Below are 11,863 nucleotides of genomic sequence, written 5' to 3'. Positions count from 1 at the left end.
AGAGGAGAGGGGTGATCCCGTAGCGGGATACGGATCACCAGCGAGGTTTCCGGCTTAGTTCAGCAAGGAAGGTATGTCAGCAGCTCCGACTTCTCAGGCGTAGGTGCGATGAACATGTGGGTTTGAACGAGCGATGAGTGAGAGCAAACCGGCGATTGAAATAGCCGCTCATAGCGGCGCTCGGCAGTGATGTCATCCGGTCTTAAAGGTGTATGCGTCCTTTGTATATACAAGATGGGACGCAAAGAGAGGAGAAATATAGGAACAAGGGTACCAGAGGTACCGGAACATTATAGTACCCCCCCCTTAAGGCCGGCTCCGGAAGGCCTCTAGAACTGTTTTTTCCAGATATTTCGAGTGGAAATTGCGAATCAGTCTAGGGGAATGGATATCGGAGGTATCCAGCCAGGTGTCATCTTGGGGCCCATAATTCTTCCATCGTACAAAATACTGGAGTCTTCTTCTATTGAAACGGGAATCCAAAATTTCTTTTATCTCAAATTCTTCTCCACCCTCCACTTGTACAGGAGGTGGAGGTGAGATAGTAGGCCTTATTCCTTGGTTAGGAACATGGGGCTTCAGTAGAGACACATGGAAGACAGGATGTATCTTGAGGTCTACTGGCAATGTGAGTTGTACTGCAGCTTTTCCAATAAGCTTCTCTATTGGAAAAGGTCCCAGAAATAGAGGTCCAAGTTTTTTACTAGGGATCTTTAGTCTCAGATTTTTTGTAGAAAGCCAAACAAGATCCCCAATGGCATATTGGGGAGAGGGTTTCCTATGGAGGTCGTAGTATTTTTTTTGTTGGCTATGAGCATGAGATATTGTATTGTTGAGTAATCCCAGAGAATCCTTTATCTGGGCAAGATAATCAGATGCTACTGGATTACTTGATGGTAAGATACGTGGAGGAAGGAGTGAGGGATGAAACCCATAATTCAGGTAAAACGGACTTTGCTTAGTAGTGCTATGAGTAGCGTTGTTATAGGCGAATTCCGCCAGTGGGAGGAGATCTGCCCGATCGTCCTGTAGATACGAAGTATAGCAACGCAGGTACTGTTCAATGCACTGGTTAACTCTCTCTGTCTGTCCGTTGGTCTGAGGGTGGTAGGCAGAAGTAAGGTTACGCTCTATTCGCAGTATCTGACATAGAGCTAGCCAAAATTTTGAGATGAATTGTGAACCACGGTCAGACAGCAGTGTTTTTGGAATACCATGTAACTTAAAGACATGTTTCACAAGTAATTCTGCTGTTTGTTTGGATGAAGGTAGTTTTCGGATAGGGGTGAAATGTGCCATCTTGGTCAGATGGTCCACTGATACCAAGATGGTGTTGAATCCTTTGGAAGGTGGTAGTTCCACTATGAAATCCAAGGATACCACTTCCCACGGAACCTGGGGTATCGGTAAACTACAAAGTAATCCTGATGGTTTAGTGTTGTCAATTTTAGACCTTGCACAGATATCACAAGATGAAACTAACTTTTTTACGGTTGTCTTCATGTCTGGCCACCAAAATTGCCTAGTGAGTAGATTGAGAGTTTTAGTCATACCCATATGTCCTGCCATAGGTACATCATGCGACAATTCTAAGTTCTTGGTTCGCATAGTAGGGGGTATGTATAATTTATCGTTGTAGTAGAGGAAGCCTTCTGCGTCAGTAGTTAGTTGTGGTGGAGGTGAATCCAACCCTATGCTGTGCAAAATCTCCTCCTTCGGTGAGCGAACGACTCCGATAATACGTTCAAGTGGTATTATAGGAACTGAGGGAACCTCAGTGCAATCTTTCTCGGCTAGTCGTGAGAGTGCATCCGCTTTTTTATTTTTGTCTGCGGGCGTGTAAGTTACTAAAAAATTAAATCTCAGAAAGAATAACGACCACCGTACCTGCCGGTGGGAAAGAGTTCTATTAGTCTGAAGGTATTGGAGGTTTTTGTGATCAGTATATATCAGAATTGGCAATTGAGTGCCCTCAAGTAGATGTCTCCAATTCTCTAATGCCAGTTTTATGGCTAATAACTCCTTCTCACCTACTGGGTAATTCACCTCGGGGCTACTTAATGACTTTGAAAAGAAAGCAACTGGGTGAAGAGGTGAGGTGTTTGTTGGTCGTTGTGAGAGAACTGCTCCTACTGATATATTAGACGCATCTACCTCCAAGATGTATTGAAGGGATGGGTCTGGATGGCATAGTATGGGGGCAGTAGTGAAGCTTGATTTTAGCAGAGAGAATGCTCCATTTGCTTCCTTTGACCAATTAAATGGTCTCTTCGTGCTTGTAAGTTGTGTGAGAGGTTTCACAATCGCAGAGAAGTTTTTAATGAATTTCCTATAGTAATTAGAGAATCCTAGGAACCTTTGTAATGCTTTGCGAGTGGTTGGCACAGGCCAATCCAGAATGCAGGATATTTTGCTCATGTCCATTTTGATTCCACTTTTAGATATAATATATCCTAACAATAGTACCTCCTCTTTATGAAAGAGACATTTCTTTGATTTAACATATAAGTTATGTGCAAGTAGTCTTGATAACACAAGTCTCACATGTTTTATGTGCTCAGGTAAGGAATGAGAATAGATAAGTATATCGTCCAAATATACTACCACACAAACATCAAGCAAGTCTCTGAATATCTCATTTATAAACCGTTGGAAGGCTGCGGGGGCATTACATAGCCCAAATGGCATTACAAGGTACTCAAACAGTCCGTATCTGGTTCTGAATGTCGTCTTCCATTCATCCCCTTTACGGATTCAAATTAAATTGTATGCCCCTTTTAGGTCCAATTTTGAAAAGAAAGAAGCCCCACGCACCTGTTCGATAAGTTCAGGAATAAGAGGTAAAGGATAACGATCCTTTATTGTGATGGCATTTAATTGTCTGAAATCAATGATAGGCCTAAGGCTAGAGTCCTTATTGCGGACAAAGAAAAGCCCAGCAGCAGTGGAGGAAGTAGAAGGTCAGATGAATCCTTTTGCCAAGTTTTCATCCAGATACTCTTTAAGGTGAGAGAGTTCATCCTGTGAGAGAGGATATACATGTCCGTAAGGCAACTTGCTATTAGGGAGCAGATCGATACAACAATCATAGTCCCTGTGAGGAGGTAACATTTGAGCGTTTTTCTCTAGGAAAACCTCCGATAAATCTTGATAACATTTAGGAATAATATCATCCGGCAGTACAGACAGGATCCTATCATGTGTGGGGAGGTTACACGTCGTCTCGCAATAGTGAGAAGAGAAGGCTAACGTTCTTGTTTTCCAATCGATGATTGGTTGATGTATGTGTAACCAGGGAAGTCCCAAAATGATTGGAAAATGTGGCGAAGTCAATACATCAAAGGTGGTGGTCTCCACATGAGACTCGTCAGCAGTTACAAGAAGTGCCTGTGTCTGACTGGTGATAGGACCAGAGGATAAAGGTGTACCGTTAATAAAACTAACGGAGACAGGTTTGGGTTTTGAAACAATAGGTATTTTATTAAGGGAGACAAAACAAATGTCAATGTAGTTTCCACAAGATCCTGTGTCAATCATAGCCTTGGTGGTGATCCTAGTTTGGTCCCACTGCAATGTTAAATGAACAAAAAGATAAGGATTAGGAAAGGAAGTTGTGAGTCCCCCTAGCAAGACATTTGAACACTCACCCTCTTTTCTGCGGACAAGAGGACAGTCATTTACCAGATGATTCGGGGATGCGCAGTACATGCAAAGAAAATAAATAAATAAATCCCCGGGACCGGATGGCTTGCACCCGAGGGTTCTTAATGAGCTCAGCCAGGTGATCGCCAGACCATTATTCTTGATCTTTAAGGATAGTTTACAGACGGGTATGGTGCCAGCTGATTGGAAAAAAGCCAACGTGGTACCAATATTTAAGAAGGGGCCGAGATATATCCCGGGTAACTATAGGCCGGTCAGCCTAACATCTGTAGTCTGCAAAATTTTGGAGGGGATGTTAAGGGACCACATACAAGACTTTAGTAATGAAAACGGTATTATAAGTAGTAATCAGCATGGATTCATGAAAAATCGTTCGTGCCAAACCAATCTATTAACCTTCTACGATGAAGTGAGCAGCCACCTAGATAAAGGTAAGCCTGTGGATGTGGTGTATCTGGACTTTGCAAAGGCCTTTGACACCGTTCCCCACAAACGATTACTGTACAAACTAAGGAAGGTAGGTATGGATCAGAAGGTGAGTAACTGGATAGAGAACTGGCTCCAGGGGAGAGTACAGAGGGTGGTGATTAATGGGGAGTACTCGGATTGGGCGGGTGTGGAAAGTGGGGTCCCCCAGGGTTCTGTCCTGGGACCAATCCTGTTTAATTTGTTCATAAATGATCTAGAGGAGGGGATATCTAGCACAATCTCAGTATTTGCAGATGATACTAAACTAGGCATGCCAATATCTTCTATGCAGGATGTGGAAACCTTGCAAGCAGACCTGAACAAAATAACGGGGTGGGCAACTACATGGCAGATGAGGTTTAATGTTGATAAATGTAAAGTAATGCACTTGGGGGCCAGAAACCAGAAAGCAAGCTACTCACTAGGGGGGGAACCTCTGGGTGAGTCTAGGATGGAAAAGGACTTGGGGGTACTGGTAGACAACAAGCTTGGCAGTGGCATGCAATGCCAAGCCGCCGCAAGCAAAGCCAACAGAATACTGGGATGTATAAAAAAGGGGATTCACTCCAGAAATAAAGAGATTATTCTCCCACTCTACAAGACTCTGGTCCGGCCACATCTGGAGTATGCTGTCCAGTTCTGGGCACCGGTCCTCAGGAAGGATGTGCTGGAACTGGAGAAAGTCCAGAGAAGGGCAACAAAAATAATTAGGGGAATGGAGGACATCAGCTATGAGGAAAGACTACAAGCCCTGAACCTTTTCTCTCTGGAGAAAAGACGATTGAGGGGGGATATGATATCAATGTACAAATACTGTACTGGTGACCCGAGCATAAGGAACAAACTATTCAGAGAAAGGAGATACAATAAGACACGTGGCCACTCACTAAAACTAGAGGAAAGGCGGTTTAACCTTAAAGTGCGTAAGGGGTTCTTCACTGTAAGAACGGTAAGGATGTGGAATTCTCTTCCACAAGCAGTCATATCAGCAGGGAGCATTGATAGTTTCAAAAAACTATTAGATGGACACCTTAAAGACCACAACATACAGGGGTATACAATGTACGGTTAAAAGCAAACACACACACGCATCATAGGTTGAACTGGATGGACTGATGTCTTTTTTCAACCTCACTAACTATGTAACTATGTATAAAGATGTTCGGTTTTCCTCCTGGCACGTTCAGAAAGGGTCAGAGGTGGACGTATCATTCCTACTTCCATAGGAGTAGGGTCAGCAGGCAACATCCGAGAAGGACTGGAAAATGGTGAGCCCATCTTCTCAGCCTTTCTTTCTTGTAGTCGTCTGTCAATATTGATACTGGTCTGTATCAGTCCCTCTAGAGTGCCAGGTAAATCTGCTCGGGCGAGCTCGTCTTTAACGGCCTCAGATAGGCCGAGTCTAAACTGCGTTCGCAAAGATGTGTCGTTCCACCCTGAATCAGGGGACCATCTTTTAAAATTCGCCACAAAATCTTCAACAGGTCTCCTTCCTTGTTTTAGGGCCCGTAACTGGGTGTCAGCGGTACTCTGCTTGTTGGGGTCTTCATATAAAGTAGCAAGTTGTGCTAGAAATAAGGGATAAGAATTAAGGAGTGGATCATCCTTTTCAAAGAGAGCATCTGCCCAGGCCCGGGGTTCACCCGTTAAATAGGAGATGATGGTACAAACCTTAATTTGGTCAGTGGTGTAGGTTAGAGGTTTTAACAAAAAAAACAATTGACATGCGTTTTTAAATTCACGGAATTTGCTCCGATCACCAGAAAACACTATAGGAGGGTTTATCTTAGGCTCACGGGGCTGAGCAGCAGGAGGCTGTGTGAGACGGCCAAGCTGCTGTCTCAAGGTTTGATTGTCATTTTTTACCACTGTAAGTGCATGGAGCAATGCATCTACTTGTTGTTTTAATTGTAGTACATGAGTGGATAATTCTGCTGAATCCATATTTTTTTTTAAGGGCTCGTTCAATCTGTAACGTTCATGCGTTTTTGTTTGCGGATGGATTTACAGCTGCAGAATTATTACACTCAGTAGCCTTGTAGAGAATCTGTTGAACAACATATCCAACTCTCAGGACTTCATCACCGTGTACAGCCTGTTATATACTATATATATATTAATAGGTGTTTAATGGAGGGATAGAGTATATGAGGATATATAGATGAGAGACAGGCTATTGTATGGTGAGCACTAGAAGTAGTATAGGAGAGTTGCAGGTGATGGTAAGCAGATAGGTTCTGATGTCAAGTATAGTGCAGATGGTAAGAGGACACAGATGGAGTATACTTTAGACAGAGTAACCTAGTGCAAGGATAGTTCAAGGTAGTCCCAAGAGCTAACAGTGTTATGCAGATGATAGTGAATAGATAGATACAGATAGTCTTGGTAATTGCAGTAGATGACAGTAGGAGATTTGGTTAGTAAGAATCCCCTGCGGGGTACTTATCACTTAGATAGGTTAGGAAATACAATGTCCAGAGGAGAGGGGTGATCCCGTAGCGGGATACGGATCACCAGCGAGGTTTCCGGCTTAGTTCAGCAAGGAAGGTATGTCAGCAGCTCCGACTTCTCAGGCGTAGGTGCGATGAACATGTGGGTTTGAACGAGCGATGAGTGAGAGCAAACCGGCGATTGAAATAGCCGCTCATAGCGGCGCTCGGCAGTGATGTCATCCGGTCTTAAAGGTGTATGCGTCCTTTGTATATACAAGATGGGACGCAAAGAGAGGAGAAATATAGGAACAAGGGTACCATAGGTACCGGAACATTACAGGTATATACATAGTTGCATTGGTACAAGCTTGGTCAGTGTATAGGCAGGTGCAGCTTGCTAATTTGCCACTAGGTGGCTCTGTACTAGAATAGTGTCTGGTTACAGCAGACAGTGTCATCAGGTGCTAAGTCCCTTTTAGTTAGAGCCCTCCTGTAGTAATGTCATAGTTCAGTCAGTGCCCAGTTAGCTAGGTTGGGGGGGAGCCTGAGTCCACTTGGGCATGGGAGCCAAGCACCTCATACCAGCACAGATGTAACCAGCACGTGGGCACCCTGTACAGAGCAGGAGGTTCGGGAGAATTAGACCTACAGCATGTAGAGCCAGCTGAAGACTTTATGGCCCTTATGGAAATGAGGGCTAGGGCGCATTGCAAAAAGGCCTTTTAAGCCAGGCCAAGAGTTCCTTAAGTGAGGATATCCCCCTGGAGGGCCCAGGGAAAGGTGTACCTAATAAGAAGGTGTCTACAGAGAGCCTAGTTATGTGACTAATAATGACCAGGGGGTGGAAGGAGAGACTGATAGAGGTAGATGGCAGCTTAAAGTTCTGCCTTTGCTTTCACATGTGACTGCTGCGGACCGTCCACTAAATGTGATTGACTATGTCATTTCAAGTTACTCTGGAATGTATGTCGATGGGATGTGACTGAACTTCATCAGTAAAGTGCAGCAAATCCTACTCAATCATATGTGTGGACATTCTTTACCTTGGATATAAATGTCAACGGCTGGGAATGTCGTGACTAGATCCCTGCATGGAGTAGGGCCCAATAGGGTGGAGGGTGTTCTAGCAGGATGTTGGGGGGAGGGACTTGTGCTCTTAGCATCAATTCTATCCAACCATGAAGCCCCTTTTACAAGTGTAACTACATATACAATTTACCTTGTCTAGAATTCCTCTTTAGGGATCTTTTTTGTAGCTATAAAACAAATATCCAGGAGTGCATCAGTACTTATTTCCCTCTCACATGGCAGTGAATTATTATAAAAGTTAACCTGAAAGTAATTTTCTTTACTTCTTATTTATGAAAATTGTAATCGTTTCCATGACAGTAATAAGACAAAAAGTGTAAAATAAGAAACGAGTTACCATGGTATAAAATCTACATTAAAGTCAAATAAAACAAATTGCATCAAAGTCGGTTCTTATATTTATACTTATAAGCAAACCAGAACACTGGTACCTAAATCACCTAATAGATTGTAAGCTCTTCTAGATTGTAAGCTCTAATGAGCAGGGCCCTCTAGTTCCTCCTGTTTTGAATTGTAGTGTAACTGTATTGTCTTCCCTCACATTGTAAAGCGCTGCACAAACTGTTGGCGCTATATAAATCCTGTATAATAATAATAATAATATCAAAATCCTTAAAGTGGACCTTCCAGTAACTGTACAAATCTGCATGAATAAATTCCTGGCATATCAAAATATAGCAGTTATTAAAAAAAAAAAAAAGTAGATCTTTATGGCATTGGTTCTATGGAGATATCTGTTGAATCTGTGAAGGATAGTTTTATGGTCTCCTTGTTCTGCTGTTTGAAAATATAGGTAGACTTCTTTATTGCCGTACAAGTCTGCTGCAATGCTATTGGATTAGGGGAGTTCCTCGGTTGTTTCCTTTCCCCTTATATTTTCTATATACTACATTTCCGGTTTGTTTTTGAGTATAAGACTACTTCCCTTTCTTACCGGTTGAGATTTGGTTGCCTAACTTTACACAGGTTCCATGATGTCATCACGTGTCATCAAATCTTGCATAAGATTTATTAAATGATTTTAAATAAAGGATACTGTGACATTATAAAAGTTTGTTTGATATCCATGTATCTTTGGATCCTGAAGAAGCTCCATGAATGTGAGCGAAACGCGTATATTCACAAGCAGATCATATGGTCAACATATAGGTCATGTGACACATTTTATACATACATTGTTACACTTTATCATGACTGTATCTCTTTTTTATATTTTTTTGTTCATAATGTCTAATAAATATAAAAATCTGACAGTACATTGTACTTTGACTGGCCAAAGCATACAGGTCAGGTGCATGTTGTGGCCAATCATCAGCAATCAATGCACTGCAAGAGCGCAGTGCATTATGGGGTGCTCAACGGGGGGTGAACTTCCCGGTGAGCGCCCCGTTTGTTTGTGTGTTCAGCAAACACATGATAAGTTGATGTTCGAGTCGAATTTATCATGACTGTAGCTCTTTTTTATTATTTATTGTTCATAATGTCTAATAAATATAAAAATCTGACAGTACATTGTACTGTGATTGGCCAAAGCATACAGGTCAGGTGTATGCTTTGGCCAATCATCAGCAATCAATGCACTATGCATTATGGGGTGCTCATCGGCGGGTGAACTTCCCACCGAGCGCCCCGTTTGTTTGTGTGTTCAGCAAACACGTGAACAGTTGATGTTCGAGTCGAATTTACATTTGACTCGAACACACAATCCATCCCTACTTATGGGTGGGGACAGGGCTTAGGCCCCTTTCACACATGCAGACCATTTGTCTGTTTTTCATCCATCCATTGACAGATGAAAAATGGACATCAATGCATCTCTATGGAAAGATGGATGTAAACGGATGATCATCTGTTTACATCCGCTTCCGTCAACATCCGTTTTTTGGAACATATCAAAGCCCTATTTTTCTTCCGTTAAAAAATAAAAATGATTGGATGAAAAACGGATATAAACGAACAGTCTGTTTTTGCTTGAAAAAATGGCTCCAGGAGTCAAGTGATTAAGGACCCCAGCTGGCAGATGTAAAAAACTGATGTAAAAACAGATGAAAATTTGATCCAAAAGATAAAAAAGTGATGTAAACGTAATTAGTTTTTTCTCTGAAACGAATGGTCTTAATGTGTGAAAGGAGCCTTACTCATAGGTGGGGCTGAGCTTACTGAAGTGTAGGGACAAAGCATACTCATGGGAGGGGAGAGGACTTCATGGGTGGGGCCAGAGCTTACTAATGGTTGGGACTTACTAATGGGCGGTGCTTACTGAAAGATGGGGGCAGAGTTTTCACATTAGGAAGATATTCTCTCACTTCCTGCTGAGTCTACAGGACAGGAAATAAAAGAACCTGATCTAGAGCTTTGTCCTAGGATCTAAGGGGGATATCCCAGGGGCATGGGGGTCAACATTATGATTAGTACAAGCAAATGCAGCCACCACAAACATGTCTTTAAAACATTTTAGGACAGGTCAGGTTTACTTTAATCCATCACAGAGATTTTCGGTTGTGGTCTTTACAGCCAAGGTCATGAACTCTTGCTCTTTTAATCCTACATTACTCCTTTTCAAATAACATTACCTGAATCACTAGAGGAAACTGTCCCCATGGATGGAAAGCCCTTCTAAAGCCACTTGTCTGCTGATGCCAACCATGTAGGATCAGCATGTGTTTTACACCCTGGCCAGTGGTGGAACAAGGTCATCTAGAGCCCAGGGTGAATGTGTCAAATTGCGCCCCCCCCCGGCCAGGAAAAAAAAATTGAGCACTAATCTGCATGCTTAACTCTCATTATTCTCAAATACTCTCATTCCACATATGCCCCAGCACAATTTTGCAAAAAAAAAAAAAACAAAAATTCCCCCCTTAACACAAATCCTTCACCCCTCAAATTTCCCCTCTGAGCATACATCCTCTCCCTCCCCAACTTTAAATCCCCCCTTCCAGCACAAATTCCCTTCCCCGATCCCCCATCCTAGCACAACCCCCCCCCCCCCCCCCATAATTTCCCTTCCTAGCAGAAATGCCCCCCAATTATCTCTACTAGCACAAATCCCCATCGCCAAAAACAATTTCCCTCCCAGCAAAAATCCCTCCCAACAGGGTTTGTGCTAGGGTGGGGGATTTGGGGGGTTTGTGCTAAGAAAAGGTAAAATAGGGGGATAACGCCTTTTCTAGCACAAATCCCCCACCACAAATCCTCTTCCCCCATCTCCCCTCTCAACACAAATCCCCCCTCCCCAAACCATCACTAGCACACTTCCCCAAATTTCCCCTCCTAAAACAAATCCCCTCTCCCAATCTCCTTGTGGTGCCCCTGAACCTCACATGATGCCACAGTGCCCAGGGCAGCTGCTCCTTCTGCCTACCCCTTGTCCTGGCCCCGACCCTGGCTCTCCAAATAGGAAGGACCATCCAATCCTACACAACTATTCCCAGGGTCAGCAGTGAATCCTGGCAGATGGTAGTGAGGGAGTTAAGCATCTTCAGATTCTCCTCTACAATGAGGATTAATGGGAAATTATCGTATTCTGTGCTGAAGATAAACGCACTGCCCGCCATGAGACAATTACTTTAATGAGGACAAAACTCTATCTTAAAACATTAGATTGTAATAAAATACGCTCAGTGGAAACTTTGTGAGTCACCCAGTGACCAATGACACAAACATTACACACGGCATGTTAACCTTCCTCCGCTCAGCATATTAGTCTCTCAATTTAACCCTGCACACGCCAGACCTTACTACGTATTATGAGAAATAACTGAAGGATAGTGTGCACAATGCAGAGATCAACTGCAGGTCAAATGCACCTGCCATTTATTTTAAATGATCTTAGAAACATCTCACTCTGCCCTAAAGATGCCCAGAGGTAAAAGATAGTGGGCTGAAAATTCGAACCCAGATGCCCAATTTTACCCCAAGACTGGTTGTACAGCGATCTCTACTAAGGTCTCCGATTGACCATGTCTGGTTACCACTGAATCCAACAATAATCATTTCATGCCTGTGAGCACATTAAAGCGGAGCTCCACCCAAAAGGGGAATATCTACTTTTCTGCCTCTTCCCCAGAACCATCTTACCGAATGGGCACGCTGGGCAGATGGGGCCCCCTGGGCAAGTGGGACCCCTGGGCCCATGGTCAATCTGAGACCTTAGTAGAGATTGCTGTGCAAGCAGCCCCAGCCAAGCATTATTCCAGATTCCCGTGTGCATC

The sequence above is a fragment of the Pelophylax lessonae genome (genome assembly GCF_965119305.1).
Source record: "Pelophylax lessonae genome assembly, chromosome: 6".
NCBI classification, from domain to species: Eukaryota; Metazoa; Chordata; class Amphibia; order Anura; family Ranidae; genus Pelophylax; species Pelophylax lessonae.
This window is presented reverse-complemented; position numbering follows the sequence as displayed.